The sequence below is a fragment of the Apium graveolens genome, chromosome 6 (assembly GCF_009905375.1).
Source record: "Apium graveolens cultivar Ventura chromosome 6, ASM990537v1, whole genome shotgun sequence".
Lineage (NCBI taxonomy): Eukaryota > Viridiplantae > Streptophyta > Magnoliopsida > Apiales > Apiaceae > Apium > Apium graveolens.
Genome location: NC_133652.1, coordinates 58587213 through 58610839, shown reverse-complemented (window position 1 = coordinate 58610839; position 23627 = coordinate 58587213). Strand labels below are relative to the sequence as shown.

The 23627-nt window shown below is 31.5% G+C and overlaps 1 long non-coding RNA gene across 1 annotated transcript; it reads left to right on the top strand.

The window, feature by feature from the left end:
- The first annotated feature begins 11990 nt into the window (after window positions 1-11990).
- On the top strand, window positions 11991-14849 carry LOC141666687 (uncharacterized). The gene is made up of 4 exons (XR_012552325.1): window positions 11991-12103; window positions 12228-12344; window positions 14261-14541; window positions 14713-14849. It is a non-coding gene; the product is annotated as an uncharacterized LOC141666687 (long non-coding RNA).
- The last annotated feature ends 8778 nt before the right edge of the window (window positions 14850-23627 follow it).

Genomic DNA, 23627 nt, shown 5'->3' with positions numbered 1-23627 from the left:
TATCGAAACATCAATATGGGATTAAGCACCAGTTAGAAGTACTGGTCAAACTACTCTTTGACTATTAAAAAGATAAACCAAATATATTTATTTTTTTCTAAAATTTTGTCATATCACTAAAATATACAGATATTGACATCCGTACGGTTGGATCATTCATTAATATTTTTAAAAATATCGAATCATCAATATGGGATTAAACACTAGTTAGAAGTACTGGTCAAATTACTAGTTGACTGTTAAAAAAGCAAATCAAATATATTTATTTTTTTCTAAAATTTTTGTCATATCACTAAAATATATTAATCTTGACATCCGTACGGTTGGATCATTCATTAATATTTTTAAAAATATCGAAACATCAATATGGGATTAAGCACTAGTTAGAAATACTGGTCAAACTACTCTTTGACTATTAAAAAGATAAACCAAATATATTTATTTTTTTCTAAAATTTTTGTCATATCACTAAAATATATAGATCTTGACATTCGTACGGTTGGATCATTCATTAATATTTTAAAAATATTGAAACATCAATATGGGATTAAATACTAGTTAGAAGTACTGGTCAAACTACTCTTTAACTCTAAAAAAGGCAAACCGAATATATTTATTTTTTTCTAAATTTTTTGTCATATCACTAAAATATACAGATCTTGACATCCGTACGTTTGAATTATTAATTAATATTTTTAAAAATATCGAATCATCAATATGGGATTAAACACTAGTTAGAAGTACGAGTCAAATTACTAGTTGACTGTTAAAAAAGCAAACCGAATATATTTATTTTTTTCTAAAATTTTTGTCATATCTCTAAAATATATTAATCTTGACATCCGTACGGTTGGATCATTCATTAATATTTTTAAAAATATCGAAACATCAATATGGGATTAACCACCAGTTAGAAGTACTGGTCAAACTACTCTTTGACTATTAAAAAGATAAACCAAATATATTTATTTTTTTCTAAAAATTTTATCATATCACTAAAATATACAGATATTAACATCCGTACGGTTAGATCATTCATTAATATTTTTAAAAATATTGAATCATCAATATGGGATTAAACACTAGTTAGAAGTACGAGTCAAATTACTAGTTGACTGTTAAAAAAGCAAACCGAATATATTTATTTTTTTCTAAAATTTTTGTCATATCTCTAAAATATATTAATCTTGACATCCGTACGGTTGGATCATTCATTAATATTTTTAAAAATATCGAAACATCAATATGGGATTAAGCACCAGTTAGAAGTACTGGTCAAACTACTCTTTGACTATTAAAAAGATAAACCAAATATATTTATTTTTTTCTAAAATTTTGTCATATCACTAAAATATACAGATATTGACATCCGTACGGTTGGATCATTCATTAATATTTTTAAAAATATCGAATCATCAATATGGGATTAAACACTAGTTAGAAGTACTGGTCAAATTACTAGTTGACTGTTAAAAAAGCAAATCGAATATATTTATTTTTTTCTAAAATTTTTGTCATATCACTAAAATATATTAATCTTGACATCCGTACGGTTGGATCATTCATTAATATTTTTAAAAATATCGAAACATCAATATGGGATTAAGCACTAGTTAGAAATACTGGTCAAACTACTCTTTGACTATTAAAAAGACAAACCAAATATATTTATTTTTTTCTAAAATTTTTGTCATATCACTAAAATATATAGATCTTGACATCCGTACGGTTGGATCATTCATTAATATTTTAAAAATATTGAAACATCAATATGGGATTAAATACTAGTTAGAAGTACTGGTCAAACTACTCTTTAACTCTTAAAAAGGCAAACCAAATATATTTATTTTTTTCTAAATTTTTTGTCATATCACTAAAATATACAGATCTTGACATCCGTACGGTTGAATTATTCATTAATATTTTTAAAAATATCGAATCATCAATATGGGATTAAACACTAGTTAGAAGTACGAGTCAAATTACTAGTTGACTGTTAAAAAAGCAAACCGAATATATTTATTTTTTTCTAAAATTTTTGTCATATCTCTAAAATATATTAATCTTGACATCCGTACGGTTGGATCATTCATTAATATTTTTAAAAATATCGAAACATCAATATGGGATTAAGCACCAGTTAGAAGTACTGGTCAAACTACTCTTTGACTATTAAAAAGATAAACCAAATATATTTATTTTTTTCTAAAATTTTGTCATATCACTAAAATATACAGATATTGACATCCGTACGGTTGGATCATTCATTAATATTTTTAAAAATATCGAATCATCAATATGGGATTAAACACTAGTTAGAAGTACTGGTCAAATTACTAGTTGACTGTTAAAAAAGCAAATCGAATATATTTATTTTTTTCTAAAATTTTTGTCATATCACTAAAATATATTAATCTTGACATCCGTACGGTTGGATCATTCATTAATATTTTTAAAAATATCGAAACATCAATATGGGATTAAGCACTAGTTAGAAATACTGGTCAAACTACTCTTTGACTATTAAAAAGACAAACCAAATATATTTATTTTTTTCTAAAATTTTTGTCATATCACTAAAATATATAGATCTTGACATCCGTACGGTTGGATCATTCATTAATATTTTAAAAATATTGAAACATCAATATGGGATTAAATACTAGTTAGAAGTACTGGTCAAACTACTCTTTAACTCTTAAAAAGGCAAACCAAATATATTTATTTTTTTCTAAATTTTTTGTCATATCACTAAAATATACAGATCTTGACATCCGTACGGTTGAATTATTCATTAATATTTTTAAAAATATCGAATCATCAATATGGGATTAAACACTAGTTAGAAGTACAGGTCAAATTTCTAGTTGACTGTTAAAAAAGCAAATCAAATATATTTATTTTCTTTCTAAAATTTTTGTCATATCACAAAAATATACTGATTTTGACATCCGTACGGTTGGATCATTCATTAATATTTTTAAATATATCGAAACATCAATATGAGATTAAACAGTAGTTAGAAGTACTAGTCAAGTTAATGTTTTGATTTTTTCAAAACAATTTTTGAATGATCCAACCGTAAGGATTTGAAGATCTATATATATTAGTGATATGATAAAAATTTTAGAAAAAAATAAATTTGTTTGCTTTGCTATTTTACGAGTCAAGTAGTAGTTTGACCAATATTTCTCAATATTGTTTAGTCTCATATTAATCTTTTGATTTTTTAAAAACAATTTAAGGATGATCAAACCCTAAGGATTTGAAGATCTATATCTATTAGTGATATGGTAAAAATTTTAGAAAAAAATCAATTTACTTGATTTGCTATTTAAACAGTCAACTAGTAGTTTGACCCGCATTCCCTAATATTGTTTAGTTCTGTATTAATGTTTCGATTTTTTCAAAACAATTTATAAATGATCCAAACATAACAATGTGAAGATCTATATATATAGTAAAACCCAATAGGAGAATTTACTAATATTTCAAAACTAATTTGACTAAATAGTAAAACCCAATGGAAGAATTTACTCTAAGCATCCATGTATGAAATATTTCTTAAGTTATATCTTAAAAAAATATTTTTATGATTTTTTTAGTTTTATTTTGAATATGAAAATAAAGATAAGTTTTGATTAGTTGGAGTAAATTGACATCTAAAACCGAATTCATAGTATTTGTTTTAATAAAAAAATTAATTGATCAAATGATAAATATTTGCGGTATTTATGATAAAATTGATCAAAATCATGAATTCAAAATAGTGATTTCTCAAAAATAAATTTTAAAATTTTGAATATTGTAGTATATTTAGGGAAAATATTAATTAATTATATAAGTCCTATTAAAGGGAACAAATTATATAATAATAATAATAATAATAATAATAATAATAATAATAATAATAATAATAATAATAATAATAATAATAATAAGGACACTCCTAAATTCAACCGAATACGGTTGTATTTAGAGCCACGTCAGCGATCCGCGTGAGTTATATCTAACGGACCAAGTTCAACTACTATCATATCAATCCAACGGTTGAATTTCCATTTTACAAAAAATATTTATAAATCAAAATAAAACAAAATTAAATAAACTAAAAATAGAATTTATTAAACCCCCACCCCACCCCACCCCAACCCATCCCATCCCATCCCATCCCATTACTCCGCTCACCATTCTTTCTTGCCTCACGGTTCAACCAACTCCCTCTGCATAACTCCCTGTATACACACTTTTTATCCCAAAATCATTCATATAATCACCAACAATCTCTACTATGGTCCCAAACTCACGTATAATCATCACTATCATCCCAAACTCACCCACCATTTTTCCACAACCCGTCCTAAACCCACCAGATCTGAACCCATCTAACCCAAAATCGTTCTAAACGAACCCGATAATAATTATAATATAGCTCGCCGGAGATCGAAGAATGGTTTCCGTTTGCGTTGAGGGTCAGCGACTGCAGGAGATGATAGTTCTTAGACACGTTGAATGAGTTTAAAGCGGGTGATATGACAAATATAAGTGTTGAGTGGTCAGATGTGATAATTGTTATGAGTTTATTTTGAATGCACAAAAGTTGTATGATGAAAGTCCTCAATGAGTTTTTTGCTGGTATTTTGAAACTTTGATTTTTTGGGGTACCGGGTTGAATGGGGTGCTTTAATTTGATGCAGATAATGTGTATTTTTTAAAGGCTCGCCGAAATCTGGAAACCTTCCGATTCCGGTGAGATATTTTTTTTAAATTTGGTGTTCCTTATTTCGACTGAATGGGGTTGTATTTAGCAGTATATTTTTGACCATATGCTGTCGAATTTATTTTTTTGGGGACTGTTCAAACTTTTTCAAAAAAATTAAAATTTTGGGCGGGATTTTAAAATTTTAACTGAAATTTTAAATTTGACTGAATGCGGTTGTATTTATGCGGTTGTATTTACGCGGTTGTATTTAGCCGCTCGTTTGGCCGGTTGTATTTAGTGTAAATACGACCGGTCTACTAAATATGACTCGAGTATTTTCGACCGGCCCAAAAAACGGTTGTATTTAGTTAAATACAACCGAATTCGGTTGTATTTAACTAAATACAACTGTTTTTTTGGCGGTTGTATTTAGGCGTTTTTTTTGTAGTGTTGTTAACTTGTTTAAAGGAGAACATCTAACTCCTGGTAATATTTCTTTTATATTTTTTAACCATAGTGTAATAATTCTTATCTGGGTAGTAAATAACTCTAAGTGAATCTAGTCTATAACTTGGGTCCAAGTTTTTTCTTATCCACCTGATTTGAGCCTATGTACCTGATTAAGGTCTAACTAGAGTTGTTTGAAAATGTTATAAATCTGGAGTTTATCTCACATTTGAAACTAGGTTGTGTGTTTAGAAGCTTTGATGAATATGGCGGAAACAGGTAAATTTATTTCATTAATGTACAATAAGCTGATATATCCAGACTCCATAATTGAAAGAACAAATATTTAAAATAAAGGTCATGCGCTCCTGCTTCCTCAATCTGATGTTCTTTATGCAGGGAACTACTGAGTTTATACTCGGGAATTGTGTTAATTTGGAAATTGTGTTAATTTGGAACTATAATTACCAAGTAAGTTGATGTTTTAATGTTATGATCAGTTGTGTCTCTATATCATAATTTAATACAAGCATATATTTGAACTGCGTGCTTAATTTATCTTTAATATTAAAGAAAATTGAGAACTCCTTTAAACTCACTGAAACGCTAGGTACATTTTTGTCACTCCTTGTATCTTGATGATTTAAATTTATCATCCTGTAAGTTTTTTACTAGTTTATGGTGGATTACAAGACAAACTGTGATTTTATATGATTGTTTGCCGTTAGATGTGCAAATTGTTTACCTGGAAAAAATTGGTTTACAGTTCGAGCTGAGAACAAAATGATTCCCGTGTACAACTACAACATATATGATAAGATTAAAGAGTTTGAAGCACACAAAGACTACATCAGGACATTGGATTTGCATCCAAGCCTTCCATATGTTTTATCAGCGTCTGATGACAAGCTCATCAAGCTCCAGGACCGAGAAAAAGGCTGGGAATACACCCAATTTTTTTGGTAAGATAAAACATATTACACTTATTATTTTTCTATTTGCAATTCAACAAAATTTTACGGTGCAGTTTGTTAGCCATTCACCTCGTACATCTCTAAATTAAGTGAATGAAAATTTTCTTAATATATAATTATAAATATTTACAGTTGTGTTTAATATCACGGGCATTTGTTATAAAAATAAAATAATAATTTTGTCTATACATAAGCTACGAAATAATTGTATAAAGAGGCGATAATTATAAAGAGGGGATTATTTCTCGTGAACTTGTCACTTAAGTGAGGTTTATCTTGGTTCACGTGGTTTGCAGGCTACTGCGTGAGCCCGTGGGATTTACCCAGTACGCACCCGAAAGGTAGCGGCTGCGGATTCACTACAATTAAAAAATTAAAAAACAATTGTATAAATAATTTTGCTCGGATCTCAAAGAACAAAATTTGTAATTCAACAAAATATCGTGGCGCAGCTTGTTAACATTTCACTTTGCAGAATATAATTTGAGTGAATAGTGTTTTTTAATAATACTTTTAATATATTTACAGTTGTATTTAAGACCAAGAATCAATAGCACTTCTTTCATAAAATTTTTAAAAAAAATGATTTACGCATAAGTAATAAAATAAGAGTATTCTAATGAATAATCGAATAGAATTTAAATTATTATATTCGTTAACATAATTTTTTAGTCAGCCCCGGTCCCAATCTAATCCTACAATAATAAACTTTAAGTAATAGAATGTATACACAATTGATTATTGACGAGTTTAGACAAATTTGTTTAAGCTTTCTTATCATTTTGTGTACTTATGCTAATCATTTCGTGTAGTAATGCAGTTCTAATTTTATTGTAAATATTTTTGAAGAACTTCTATATAGTCTAGTGTAAAAGATTTATTCGATGTGACCCTCAAGAATTTATTTTGTGTTTCATCCCTTTTGTTACAAACTTACAAAACATACTTACTTACCATACTATAGATTTAATTATTAAAAGAAATTATTTATGAATATATAAAAGCTAAAAACTAATTTTTTATGGATAAATAAAAATATTTTCCTATACGAATTCTGTAGAAATGAATCCCCACGATAAGAATGCAGTGTAGCCGGTGTTGCTGACATGTTGCATATTCCTAGCTACTATTAAATTCTCTTACACATCGTACCAAAATGTCGTCATCACGAGATAAACCAAAATACTCTATGATCTCTCCGCTCGTCTGCAAGTTGCCTTCGTCATATGTATTGGTTACTATCTACTATTATCGTCAGTTTCATATTCTTTTCCGTTAATATATATATGGTAATTTAGCGAAAATGTCCATCAATTTAGATATATTTTACAACCAAATTATTCTAATTCTTGTACTTTGTTTATGATATAGAATAACAAGATGATCACTTTCATTATTATCTAGTTCTCTCTCAATCACTCTTATATATATTATATATAATATTTTAATTTTAAACTTCTGTTTGTAACTAATAAGTAGAGAGAAATTGAAATGCATTTTAATGTCTAAATTTTTCATTCTAATGTGACTTAGTATTATTGTTAGCATTAGTCTTAGTCAAGGTTCTAAATATTCTAGCTTAACCAATTAAGCATTAATTTGAGTGTGCTCTACTTACCTTTGCACAAAAGCCAAACAAGCCTCGTCACTTCCGTGTTTTAATTTAGTTCCACATATCGTTTAGGTTTATCAACTGAACGTCAACGCGATATATGCCGATGCTATCTCCCAAGCATATAATAAATAAGTATAGCCTAAAATAGTATAAAATATTTATGAAGCAAACGGTTTTCCGTCCAAGGTTAAACTGTGGTATAAATTTTTGACATTTCATAGTGACCATTTCATATATGTAAATCAGTATTCGATTTTGATCATTCTGGAAAATTAACTTGGTCATTCTTTCGCAAAATTAGAGGTTTGGTTTGCTGTCTCCCCGATCTAGAAGTTATTTTTTATTACAATCCTTGAATTCCAATTTGAAATGTAGGACACTCACAATGAAAGCCTCCCAACTCCTGTATATAATCCATGGTTGATTAGTGCTCTTTGTATTTTCGGTGCATCTAAAAGTCGCTTATGGTAGCTGTACATATATATTTATTATCTTATTTTATCTCCAATTTGGTTTATGCCTCGTTGCTTATATCAATAATTAAATGACGATAAATGATTTAAGGCTTAGATTTCATTATGTTTTTGTTTCGCTTTATGAAGAAAGGTTCAGTAATTGCTCATTTTTATTTTCCTTGTGACGTTAGAGACAAAGGTTACTATATATATTTCTCTGATAATCTCTCTCCCAAAATGGCGAGTACCGAAAACTCAGACTTTCTATCACAAGGAGAAATTGAATCTATCTATTTATTTAGTCTCTTGTTGACTAATGTATAATATGTTTTTTTGCATTTGTAAACAGGAAAAGATGAAGAGGATGAAGTAGTGGCTATATTGAGCACACACTAATTACTCCATTGACCAAATTGCAATACACACGCACATCGTAATTTTGCATTCAATGGAAATGTATACCTTCACATTTTCATGAATCAATTTAACCGAAATTCATTAAACCTCCGGTCCGAGATCCGAATCATACAAGCCGATAATTATCTGAAATAAGTTTAAAATGATCCAAAAAATACACGAACTGAAAATTTAACCGAAATAAGATTCGATTATAACTTGGAACAGATTAAAACCAAATTATATATTACCTGAATCGAATATGACCTGAAATAAGCAAAATTTATACTTTAAACAAGTTTATGTGTATGATAACATACTTATTTAATCATATTCTTTTGTAAAAGTACATTATAATATATTAAAAATACTATATTAAATAAAAAAATGAAAATTGAATAAATATAAAAAAAATTATGATCAAAAAATATCTGAACTGAATTTAATTTGAGCAGAATTTTGTCTGATCTTAATTCGAATTTTATCCAATTTTAATCTAAAATAAACCCAAATAGAATCACATCTGAAAGTGGATGTGATCTGAAACTGAACTGGTTATCCGAATTGTCAAGTCTAGTTGACTGTGTTATGTTATTTGTCAATTTAGGGTTGTTATATTTAGTTTGACTCAATAATTCAAATTGTTGCATTGTAGATCATTTTTTGTTATGTTAATTTCATATGAAAACTGCTCTATGATTTTAAAATTTTCGGAACAATTTTACTTTTAGTACTGCCTTCTTTGGTTTTTTCCTTTTCTTCTTCTTTTAGGTTTGACTCTTCTACACACATTTTTCTACATACATTTTAAAGTAATTTGATCATATAATAAAAATAAAAAAATTTACATTTTTTCAGAATAGAAGTATATAACTTATACTCCCTCCGCCCCGCGGGATAGTTTACGTACACAGTTTGCACGTATTTCGAGTCTTCAATAAAGTATAGTTTCATAATGGTTTTTCTTAAAAAAAAATTTGAACAAAAGTTTAAACATGAAACTTTTTTTCAGATTTTTTAAATATATATATATATATATATATATATATATATTATGGAAGTATACTTTACACGAACATTGAAAAGCGTTCCAAAAAGTAACGTAAACAATCCAGTGAGACGGAGGGAGTACTAAAATTGAAAAAAATAATTTTCTAAAAACAAACATTTTTGTTTCTAAGAGCAAGACTTTCAGATGTTAATCTTTCATTTATTAAAGTATGATCTCTAAAATTAATGAACATGGTTTTCAGATATAATCTTAGCTCAGAAATATCATCAGTATGAAAAGAAAGAGTTGATTGAGGTACCTTTAATTCAGCAGCATCAGTACTGCTATCCGTATTTGCCATCAAGGCATAGTTCACCTCATCTTCAGAATCTGAAGTGTCTGCCCAGTTTTTCTTCTTTATGATAAGTGCATGTCCTTTATCACTTTTTCCTTTCTTGTAGTCAGGAGAGATGTGGCCTCTTTCACCATAATTGTAGCATTTGACATTTGAGTTATCTCCTCTGTCAGACTTTCCTCCTTTGCCTTCAGACTTTTTGAACCCTTTCTTTTCAGGACTTCCACATTTCCTGGAAAACTTCTTGCCCTTTCTTAATTTCTTACAGACTATCTTTGTGATACCCTTCACCATAAGAGCACATAGTTGCATCATCTCTGCATCAACATCAACTTCAGATAAATTTTCAAATTCTGAATCATCATCATCAGAATTTGATGACTCTGAATCAGACTATATGATGAGAGCCTTTCCTTCGCCCCTTTTTGAGACAACCACCTTAGGAGCACTACTAGAAAAAGTAGAATAGACATCTCCTTTTAGACATCGGTTGCTCTTGGAGCCAATGTAAAAGGTTTTTTAGACATCGTTTTTTATCAACCGATGTCTTTTGTTAATATAGACATCGATTTTTTAGCCCAACCGATGTTGTAAGCCCGTTTTAAAAAAATGATTCAGCGTGCCTCCCACATTTCCCCCCTTAGCCAAATATTTCATTCCCTCTTAAAAATCCCCCGTTTTTCCTTGAAATTTTTTAAGTATCCAAATGTCCCCCTCCCTTATCTAAAAACATAAAAATAAAATAAAAAATATTCATTTCTATCTCTTCTCAAACCAGCTATCTCTCTTCTCTCTCTAATCTCTTGACAGAAGAACTCGATTCAATTCATCGACTGGAGAGCTCGACTATCTATGCACTTTGTGCTCGACTCTCTCCTCTCCGTCAATCTAATACCTCCCTCCCCAAACCAGTTCTCCCCAACTCTGCTCTCTATTCTTCGGAGATTGAAAAAGTCTTAAAGAGGTAAGAATCAGAGTTTATCTAAAGCTTAAATCGGAGTTTAAAGCATAAGGAGGCCAAAACTTGAATTGGGTAACCTTTAAAATCTAATTTTTAAATTAGGGGGTTTAATCTGAAACCCTAATTTTTTAATCAGTTAATTTTAATTAGTTTAAATAGTTGATTTGGAACCCTAATTATTTTTAATTAGTTGAGTACTTGTTTAATTTGAGCAGGTTAATTTTTAATTAGTTTTTTAATAAGTTGAGTAACTGTTTGAATTGCTTATGTGGGTGTCAATTTTAATGTACATGCTTGTGTATGTTGTGTGAAATGTATTTTTTTATTTTTTTTCTTTACTTATTGTTATGTTTTTTTTTGTGGTATGGAGTGAGGTGTAATTTGGAGTCTATATCATCACCTAATGTAAGTTGTTACTTAAGATTCTATACTAGCGAATCTCAAGGCCTTCCAATCAGTTGTATGCAATTCAATACCATGTTTTTTTCTCTTCATTTTCCCCTGTTAAATTTTAATGTGAACAGATAGGATCTGTATTTGTGTATTGATGTTGTGTTTATGAAATGGTGCAATTTTGGTTTCAGAAATGGTGTTCTTTCAAAGTGTTTCGCTGCTAAACAAGCTGCACTCTCGGGCTGTAAGTTATATATTAGTGTTGTTTGATATTTTATGTGATTCTTTTGTGTTTAATTTTCTCATTTATTTTTCACTATCTGTTTTGACAGGTTTAACAATCCAATCTCAGTAATATAGTGCGTTGATCTCGTATTTGACTTTCTTCTATCTATTGCTTGTTTATTTATGTAATAGTTGTATAGCATTTATATGCGAGTTTCTATGGCACAAAAAACCTTTTAGATGTTTTCAATGCAAATCATAGTGGATTTATGAATATTTTATGTATACGCGTCTCTATTGTTGGTTCTGGAAATAGTGTTAGTGGTTGTAGTTGATATATATGAATACAAAAGGGCATATTTTTGATTTCAGAATAATTCTGCCTTTCCTGGTTGTTAATTCTCACAATAGAAATTTTAATCAATGTTGTCGAGTCAGTAGTATCATTCATACTGGTTGAGAAGATATATAATCATTTAGTGTAGAGGATCTTGATAAGTACTTAACTGGTGTACAAAGGAGACATGAACACAGATCTCAAATTGAAGAAAGAAGAATAAGATATGATGCGGCTCTTGAAGAAGCAGAGGTATCTTCCGAAAATTCAATATAAATATAACACCATGACAAATGTAGGTTACTGAAGCTTCTAGCAATGGGACCGCATATATTTTGGAATTGTAGATGCTTAATAGTTGTATAATATCCTATAGGTGCTGGCTAAACTTGAAGCTGAAAAGAAGAGGGAAGAAGAAGCTTTGGAATCTCAAAGAGCAGCAAAAGAAGCAGCGGAGTCAAAACGATGTTGATCCAGGCTTTCACTGCAACATGTATGGTAACTTTATCCAACGTTATTTAGTTGTAGTCTCTATGTGGATCTCTGCGCTATAGACAGGAAGGACTGTGCCATACTATGTCTTATTAATCTTCCATTTCCTCCTATAAGATGGGTTTTTTAATTTGATTTGTTAAAATTAATACCTGCTTTCATGCTCAGTGATTGGCGCTTATACATTGCACCTTTTTAGAAAAATGAGAACATTTGAATGCTTAATAATGCAAAGTACAAGATTAATAACTACTATTTGGGTGTTGGTCCTGTCATTATACGTTTCTACTCTCTTTTTCTCATCTTTGCATCACTATTGTCCATCATTTCAGTTCTATATTTATTAAGTAGACCATCTTTTGTTTGTCCTCTATTTGGAAGTACTATACTTTAAAAAATATCCCTATCCTTCTCTGTGCCTGTGCCTTTCTGCCAAAAATAAGACCTCCCAAAACTTCTGATGCTGATTAGTCTGGGCATGGTCAAGTGAAACTTTAATTTGTACCTATAAGTAAAGCTTACAAATTTAACAAATGTTTATCTTCAATGTTAAGAAATAAATTGAAAAGACTTTTTTTTATATTAGCTAAAACCAAACATGAATAGAAATTATATACTACTATATATGCTAAAACCCCCAGCACTGACAATCTTAAATGCCCTCGAGGCTTCACCTGTAGAGACTAAAGAGTTAACTTACGATTAACTACGTACTAAAACACCATATTTACCAAGATGGAGGTTCTAAATTAGGTTCTAGCTGTATTAAAAACAAAAACAAAATAGTACCTACTTTATATTAAATTTTTTACTTTTAACAGGGATAAGATATCAATAAGATTAGTTGTTGTAAGCTAATTTAAACCTATTTTTTTAAGAACCTGTTCATCAGTAATTCCATCTTCTAAATACAACAAATCTCGAGGAGTCCATCTTTTGTTGTTCTTTGCCATTAGATCTAGTCCTTTATGATTTATGAGCTCTGGAACATAATATTCATTCGTGCCTCGGTAGGAAAGAGATAACCAGAGTAGGTGGAGAGGTGTATTGCCATCCTGTTTTTTCTATTCCAGAAGCTTTTTCATATGTACTACTAAAAGTTCTTGTATAATCTTGACAAGTTTTATTAATAGCTAGGTAGGACAAATACGACTTCGGCCATGATTTCATTAGTTCTGTAATACAAGAGTCATATCCATATTTGGCAGCTGAATGAAATGGTGTTGATTGGCTGTACACAAATTCATTGTTCAAGGATTTTATGATGGCTTGAAATACTGAAACTAATTGCTCCTTCACCGCATAATGAAGTGGTGTCCATCCTTCATCATCTACAAAAGTTACAAGCTTTTCCTTACTTTGCAAGAGCTGTAACACTAATACTAAAAAATGAAAGAAACTAAACAAAACTCAAAATGTTTAGGTTAGGTAACTCCTTCGGTAAGCCTAACTTCTTTAGTAGTATATTATATTCAGTATATATATAAACACATAGTGAAGTTCTTGGACACCACTTATGGTTTACACCACTTGCACATAGTCAGTATATATATATACACATAGTCAAGTTCTACCATTGGAGCCAGCACCATAGATCGCCATTTCCCTAGTTATGCTACTCTTGGCAATAACATGCAGTTCAAGGTTAGTTGTCCTAATTTTGGTCATATAATTTATAAGGTTGGTCCAAGGTTAATTTACATAGCTGACATTCATTTGATAATGAGATTTAAAATACCGTAGTGTAATCTTTGTGAGGGCTTATCTTTAATGTTAAGTATGCATATATTGTTTTGGAATTCCTATATAGTAGAAAAATATGTTGAAAATTTTACCTTTAAAGCGATTGCTTAAGTAGCGATCCTTATGTATCCCTCAGTTTTTTTTGTCTATAGTTAATTAGTTCTTGTTTCGCAGGTAACCCTGGAATAAGGATGCTAATAACCTTCATGTTTCTGCTTTAAAACTGCAGAATGACGACCTAAGACTGAATACCAGATTATTAGAAGCTTGTTTTCGAAAGTTGCAGTTAACAACATATGCTCTTAAAAGTTTCAAAACTAAAAGTCGCCATCCACTGAGCATAAAGACGAAGAATAGAACTGAATGGTGTTTCAAAGGAGAATCAAGGGTAATCCCCGGACCAACCATTCAGAGATTTGCTCGTAATAGAAAAAGCTGTTGAGTGTATGCTTCATGTAAGTTCATTTTCCAAAAATAATTTGATAGTAAATTTTTATTTGCTATACATATCCTAAGTTGTTGTTATACTTGGTATCTTTTCTTTTTTAATTTTTTCTATCCTTTCATATACAATTTCCAAGTGTTCATCCTTTAGATGAATTAATTTTTGACCTTGACATGCGCAGAATAATAACACTCTAGAGAAGACAGATGCTCATGTTTTTAGGACTCCACGACCTAGCTCAACTGCATTGATACTTGAAGAACCGGTGACCAAACTACATTCATTTGAGCAATGTATGAATGATATTATAGGCGTGAGAATTACAAGTTTTTGGTTTTTTCATTGTTGTAAGACTTGATTGGTTTGATTTAGTAATGATAATTAGAGTTTGATTTTAATAATTCTTCTTTTGACAATTTTTTGGCATCTATATTTTTAAAATGTGTAACATTTATTTCAATGAAAAATGATATTAATTTAACATAATAACATCAGTTTTAGTAGTATATGTACACCAGTTCATGCAGAAAAACTGATGTTAAATAACACAACAGACAAATGCTTTAGATTAAAAAATCGATGATAAAGAGTACATTAGACAACGTTTTTTTACAAAATAGTGATGTTAATTATACTGATAGACATCAGTTTCATCTACTATAGAAATCGGTTTTTAAAAAAACTGATGTTAAAACTATTAGTAACATCATTTTATTATGAAAACCAATGTAAAAAGTATTAATAACATCAGTTTTAACTAAATTATACCGGTCAGAGCCAAAATTATTGCTTATCCCACATATCTTTAAATTGATAAAAATATCATATTATTGTAATATATAAATGATAGATGTGCATTAGAAATATAACATCAAGAAATAGATATCGATTTCATATTAAAAACCGATGTTCTATGTCCCATTTCACATCAGTTTAAAACTGATGTTAAATGGGGGGTCTTTAACATCACCCATGATGACATCGGATTTTTTTATTCATAGACATCGGTTTTTAGCCGATGTCTATTGACGTTTTTCTAGTAGTGGAGATTCCTCCTCAGCTTTAAGAGCAACTGTCTTTGACTTTCTTCCATGCCTTTTGCTCCTTTGATCCATCTCAAGTTCATGAGTCTTGAGCATACCATAAACTTCATCAAGAGTAGTTTCAACAAGGTCATAGTTGTCTCTTATGGTAGTAGACTTCAAATCCCAATTTTCAAGAAGAGCTAAAAGGAACTTTAGATTTGAATCTTAAAGATCATATTCCTTATCCACCAGTGACAGATCAGTCAAGAGTTTGGCAAAACTGTCATATGAATCAGTTAATGACTCATCAGCTTTTGAGTCAAAGTGCTCATACTCTTGAGCGAGTATAGTCTTCCTGTTCTTTTTGATTGCATCAGTTCCCTGGCATCTTGTCTCCAAAGCATCCCATATCTCCTTTGGAGTCTTGCAACCAATTATCCTGTTTGACATGACATTGGCAATTGCACTATGCAGCAGATGCCTTACCCTTGCATCATTGGCAATAGATGAGATGTCTTCAGTTGTGTACTCACTTTTCTCCTTTGGTATCATCTTTGCTGGTTGATCAGCAACTGCAATAGAAAGCTTGGTAGGCTTATATGGTCCATCATTAGTTCTATCAAGGTGTTCTGGATCTGTGGCTTTCAGAAACATAACCATATTTACCTTCCATATAGGATACTCAGATGCACTCAGTATGGGAACCCTAATACTCTCATATCGACTGTGAGTTTGATTGTTTTGAGTATCTTGAGTTTTGGTGGGATTAGGTGGGGTTTATGTTTCTTCAGACATGATTGTAAGCTGGATCTTAGTATTTGTAAATCAACAGAGAGGCTCTGATACCACTTGTTAGGTTACACAACACTATAGAAGGGGGTTGAATATAGTGTTTATACAATGAAATCAATTTTAAACATAAGTATGTAACAGTAATCAAGTATATTCAATATAATAAACTCCGTTACAATAGAACAGTTGTTCTCTCTCAGTGATGAACAATATCACTATGAGCTGCTAGGTTATAATGTATATTCTTCCTCGTGAATGATAACACATATAGTGCTGAGATGTGATTTATTTCCAATCCATCACCAAGTTTGATTACTCTTGGATGGGATGAGTCTTTATTATAGCACATACATTTCTCTTTCAAAATAACCTCAAGTTTGGAAGAATCCTTCTTCATTGAAATTTCACTTCCATCATCTTTAACTATATTTGGAATGAATTCTTTAACTCTTGATCCAGAAATTCTTGCTTTATCCCTTTTGGTCTTTATTATGAAATTTGACCATCTCCTAGTAATCTCAGAATTTATCTCCAAAAGATAATAAAAGAATTGAAGTTCTTTTAGAGATTTGTTCAGCACATCTGATTCTGACATTCTGTAAGTACTTCCATCTTCAAGAAACAGAATCAGCTTTTCTTTGACATTACTTTTATCATGAGCATCCAGTACCACTTGAACTTATATAACCTTATCAAGGTGTTTCTGTGTAACTTCTTCAAGAGGTTTTTCAGTTAACAAAAATGGATCTCTTGTAAGCACTTCAACTCTTGTCTTAATTTTGGCTTCTTTAGAACCTAATCCAGCTCTGTCTCTTGCTTCTCTGGCTTTCAATCCAACAGTCATGAAATCAGATAACAGTTGACTTTTCTTAGGAACTGATGGATTAACATTCTTCCGTAGGAGTTTTCTCTTATCAGTAACTGTCAATTTGTTCAAATCTACTTGAGCACTTTCAAAGATTGATGTCTTAATGACTTGATCAGAATTTATTGTTTCTTCTGTAGCTTGTTGTTCTTCACTCTGAACAACTTGAGCTATGTCAGAGGTTGTCTTAGACTCTTCAGTTATCTTCCTTCTTTTCTGAGTTTCAACAGTTTCATCTTTAGCAACTGTATCATCAAAAACTTGAACCATTTTGTACAATGGTTTCATTAGGATTTGAGGAATATTCATCTCCTGTGTCTTTGTTGGTTCATCAATCTTTCCTTTCCCTTTATCCTTGGGATCAATTTCAACTTGTGACCTTGTCTTGGACTTTGAAGCCTTAGAGCTTTCCTTGATCACAATGCCTTTTGCCTTAGGCCTTGGAGGTTTCTTAGCATTGGAAACTTTTTGGCCGATGTCTATGTTGTTTCCCAACCGATGTTGATGTCGGTGATGTCTATTCTAGACATCGGTGAATACCCATTGTATATACTCGATTAGACATCGGTTTTAGTTAAAAAACAGATGTCTATATGTTGATTATTAGAACAAAATGCTATAAATAAATTATTTAATAACTAAATTGCACCTAATTAAACATGTGAAACATATCATGAGCTATGTTTTTTGTCACAAAAACATCGATTTTAGTGAAAAACACTGATGTCTATGTGATGATTTTTTACAAAAAATGCTATAACAAAATTATTTGATAGCTAAATTACACCTATTAAAACATATTAAACATATATTGAGCTATGTTTTTTGTCACAAAAACATCGATAATTTTGACAGAGGTGATGTAAAATGGCATATTAAACATCTGTTTCTTTAATGAAAGGTGATGTCTAATTAAGCGTATAGACATCAGTTTTTTCTACAATGAATTGATGTCTATGTATCATTTAGACTTGAACATGTTAGTCTTTCACATCAGTTATTTGCCTTAAACTGATGTACATTGCATTTTTTGACATCAGTTTTGTTTGGTTAAAAGTGATGTTTATAACGTCACTTGACATCGGTTTTATCTTAAACAAAGTGATTTCTATGTTTAATTTAGACTTGAACCTGGATTCCTTTGATATCAGTTTTTTACCTTAAAGTGATGTATATTATCTTTATTGACATCAGCTTTTCTTAATTAAAAGTTATGTGTAAGAAATTTATAGACCAAATTGTGTAAAGTTTTACATCACTAATTTTCTAAAAAAGCGATGTACTCGTTACTAATAGACATTTGTTATAAATAAAACCGATGTCCTTTACTACATAACCAAAACTAAAACATTGGAATAACACGCATCCATACAAATCTAACCAGTCAATCATTCATACATTTAACCATTCAATCATCCGAAAACCACCAACACCAACCGCATCATCTGCAACAATCATCCAAAAATCACCAACACCAACCCCATCATCTGCATCAATCATTCAAAAACTACAGAATCTACATTACCAAATGTACAACCCCCAGCATTTTCAAACCTATACAGCAACCCCAGCATTCATACACTTACATTCTTACTACACGGAACCGTCTAAAATACCAAATGTACGACTACGCAAAAGAAAAGACCTTGAGTACAAGAATTGATCAGATATGCTCTTGGATGAACTGCAGAGCCTCAATGCGAACTTCATCTAGCTGTTCAATGCTGTAACACGATCGAGTCTTGGCCAACCACTACAAATTCCAAACAAACAAAATTCAGTACATGAATGAAAAGTAACCATATCGAAAAGTAACCATATCTCAGTATATAGCAAACTGGAAGCGTCAAGGTAATACCTTTTTAGCAAAATTCAACTTCTCATCATCGATAATTTCTTTCATGTATCGCATTATTACATACGCACATTCAATCCCACCGGGTTGTTTGGGAGATCCCTATTTCATTAATTAAAAGACAAATCAGGCATGTCAAATAAATCATATATACTAAGCACAAATATTAGGTACTCGATCTATTGTACTTGCACTAAGAAACTTTGCCTTGGTCATCTTGTTGCCCCTGCCGGTTTCAGAGTTGTAACTTTTCAAAGCCCTGCATAAAAAACATAAAATCTCATATAATGTACAGAAATGAACATGCAATTATACCAAACTGTTACGTTAATAAAAATTTACCTTGATAACGCCTTTTCTAGTTCTGAAAATTGTGTCGGGTGAGGTAGTGGATTCAGAATATATATTTCCCCTTCCCAGATAACGACCAAAATCCAATGCATACTATTTTCATAAAAAAACAAAGACAGATAGGACACATCACATAGAAATTTATACTGTACTATCCATGTTTTTAATTTTCAGTATTACAATAAGTACTTACTTCTGATTATGCGGAAGAAAGAATAGGCGATCCGGGTTACCCTCTCTCAACCGGTTTAAAATGTATGCTTCAAAATCAGCATTCACGTGATATGTGGATCCGGGGTCAATAAAAGCAAATGTCTCCGCCAGTTCTGGTATTTCACTAATCTCAGAATGCAAGTGCCTATCAAAAGAGTGCTGATATTAAAATGCAAGCTCTGGAAAATTACAAACATTAAAAAAATGATCATTAAAAAGAAAAAAAAGGTAACTTACGCCATGTAACTTGCAACTACTATTTGGCCCAACATTTCAAACTCCAATAAAGACACAACATTCTCATGCAACAAATAAATTGTTTTTTCATGTCCAAACACATTCGGCTCACATCGAACCTGGATACTGACCCCGGTAGTTTTCATCCAAGTTGTTGCATGTTTATACAACAGCTTAAAGCCCTTTGGCACTTTCGCACCTGGCTTTGCTTGAAGAAATTGTGCCTTCAAATCCTGCAACCAGTCATTCTTTTTTATTTTTTCAGCACTTGTTCGGGGCCTTTCTTATTTCTGCACCTGATGATAATATAAAACCAAAATAAAATGAACATACCACTTAATTTTTAATATCTTGAAATGAACAATTTAATTTCAAAATTCAGACAATATTATACATATATATATTATTCATCATACCGCAACATTTGTGTAGCTAATTAATTCCTTAGGCCATGCCAAAAAAGATCCTAGAGCATCGCGGACAGTCATCATGTCATCACCACGTGTCTCAGCTGGAAGCAAGGCATCTGGTTTTATGAGGCCATCAACGGAGACACATTGATGTCCAATTGGTATATCAACTCCATGTACCAAATCAGTTAAATTATGCTCGCGAGGATATACCATACCAAATGCAACCTTATTCTCAAGTCTCTCGACAGATAGCTCACATGATCGTTGGGCCTATAATATTTAAATAAACAAAATTAAAAAATTAAGGTAACAATGATTTACCTTAGTAAGATAAATGACAAGGTTGCTCACAAAATTAAAATAACTTACGTGACTTCCAGGAGGTGAAGGCCTAGTTGGGCCATCTGTAAAAACACAGTCATCATCTTCATATACCAACACAACTCCTCTTGCAGGTGGTGGATTTGACTTCATTTCTTTATCCTTTTCTGGATCGAAACTTGCCTTTTCAGATGGCATTGGAGAGTGAAAAGTACCTCCACTTTCGATCACTGACTTCAAGCGATCAATCTCTGCCTCAAGAGCTTGCGTTTTTTTTTCAAGCAGTTCATTCCTTTGTTGATCACGGGCCATCAACTCTGCCTTTGTGATTCGAAGCTTTGGCTCTCTTGGCAAATTAAAGTATTGTTTTGGAGTGATGTACCCTCCAACAGCCCGAACCCTCCCAGAATGCTCACGACTCTCCAAAGCCGTTCTCAGAACATCTTCAGCACCAGAAAACTGAATCTCACCCTTCTTCTTTTTTTCAACAATGCGTTCTGTTAACAAGAAAATAAATAAAACATTGATAGGGGTCCTATTTATACTGATTCGCCTACTTTACTGATTTATGTCGTCCTAATTTTACTGATTCACCTACTTTAATGTAATTTAACCAAAATTAAAACTTACAATTTTATCGCATACAACAGCCAAATCTTCATCGACCTCTTGTCCGTTTTTCCGCTTACGAGCCTTTTGCCAAAAAATCGTTGTATCCGGTTCTTCTCCCGGATTCAACCTTTCTTTTTTTATCTGTTACAAATAAAATAAAATACAGTAATACAAATAACTCCAGGGCTAAAAAATGTAGGACTCTAATTTATTATTGACTGACCTATTATAAATTAAATACAGTTATACAATTAAATGAACTTTTCTTACCTCATCTTCTTTTAAACTGATGTAGCCCTTTCTTGACAACCGGTGATGATATTTTCTCTTAGACACTCTTTCACTTTGTGTGTCATGAATTTCCTAAAAACATTTCACAAGATTACAAAAATTACAACAGACGATGCAAAAAAATCACCAAAATCATATATTACAGAATTAAAATATACCTTCCACTTAGAATCAGTCCTCTATCTCACAAACCTTTTCCAGGTTGCCTTACTAACATAACCATAGCCTCTTGGCGGCTTACTCAGCTTCTTCTTTTCTCCAATAAATGGTAGCACATACTTTCTCGTCAAATCAGTCTTAAACTGTCGCCATTTAGAGCCTGCTGACTTTAGGACCATGTTTTCAATTTCTGGTTTAACTTTGAAGGTAGCCTGAAAAAACACAAGTTCACAAAATCATAACAGGAAAAACTTATATTCAAGATCTACATTTGATAATAATTTTTTACAATTGATCTAGTACCTGGAGATCTAACCAAAGTTTTGATTTTAATTCAGGGTCTACATTTGGCCACGTAGGAATGTCGATTGGAATCGTAGTCCCGGCCAACATACCAATGTTAGACTGCAAACGGGCTCTAGTTTCCCCATTAGGAATCCCCCATTCATTGGCAGTGACTTTAACTTTCTTCCCGCGAGCTTTCTTGACAATCACTTTGTACATTGCGCATACGCCTCGCTTATCACCAGACTTCCTTGTAGCAATATTAGTTATAGTATTTGTCTATTCTGAGTTAGTCAGTTGAGATTCCGATGCATGCCCTTCATTGTTTTCATCATTGTTCGGAACATCCTCCAGCCGCTTGGGGCTTTCACCGCTAAGATTCTGTGATGCGGTCTTTTCTAATTGCTTTCGCATTTGCTTTTTTGGTGCCATTCTTTCCTCTTCCTCTAATCTGAAAAATTAATTAATATTTAACAGATTAGAACAACTACACAGTTCATGGTATAATGTCTAACAGATATGCAGAAAATTAAACAAAATTCTCATTTAATTGTCAAGAAAAATTACAGATAGACTTCTATAACTACATTGAAAAATTACAAGAAAATAGAGATCACAAGATACATTACAAATAACAAGAAAAATTATAAATAACAAGAAAAATTACAAATAAGGAGAATATATAGCTAGACTCCTATAACATTTTGACCCATATACCCTCAACATTTTCTCTTCTATTACAAACACTTGCATCATCAATATTAGCAGGGTCACATGTAGGGATATTAGAATAGAATGGGGGAGGGTTCCAGGAGGTGACTTCAGGAGCATCTTCATTGTAAATATCATGATAGTCTCGAGTTGTCGCCGATAACACAACGGACCAATTAGCATCAACTGGATCCTCAATATAAAATACTTGGTTGACTTGGTCAACAGAGACATATTTGTCCTTTTTGTGACCTGGTCGATTGACGTTGACAAGGGTGAAACCAAGATCATCGGACTTGACACCTTTATCACTTGCTGCCCATGTACATAAAAATAGAGGGGCCTTGAATGCGTGGTAGTCTAATTCCCATATTTCCCTGATCACCCCATAAAATTTTAAATCACTCTCTATAGGATTCATGTCCTTAGCACTAGAGACTTGGACTGTCCTCGCAACTAATGACACACCACTATTATGAACTACCCTTGCATTATCTCGATCCTTTGTGTGGTATCGGACCCCTTCAACAACATAATTTCGTAAGTCAAAACTGAAAATAAAGGTTTCCCAGCCAACCATCTTATAGTTTCAGATACGGCTTCCGCATTCTCCCTCATTTCTGTACTGACCTACATATAATTTATTGATGCATATAAGTGGCTACAAATTTAAAAACACGACTTATAAAAATAAAAGAGAAGGAAAAAGAATGTAAACCAACTTTTTGTTCAAACCAATCGGCAAATTGCCGATTGTGCTCTCCCAATAGCCACTGTACACTCTTCTTTTTCCCTCGATAAATCTCTTCCAAATATTTTTTATGCAACCAGAAATTACATTCATCAAATTGGACTAAACTATACAAAATACAACTTTAACAATTATATGTATACTTTTTATGTTTTACTTACATAACATATGGTTCCACTTCCGAATTATTACGAAGAACTAAAAGATGAGCCTCA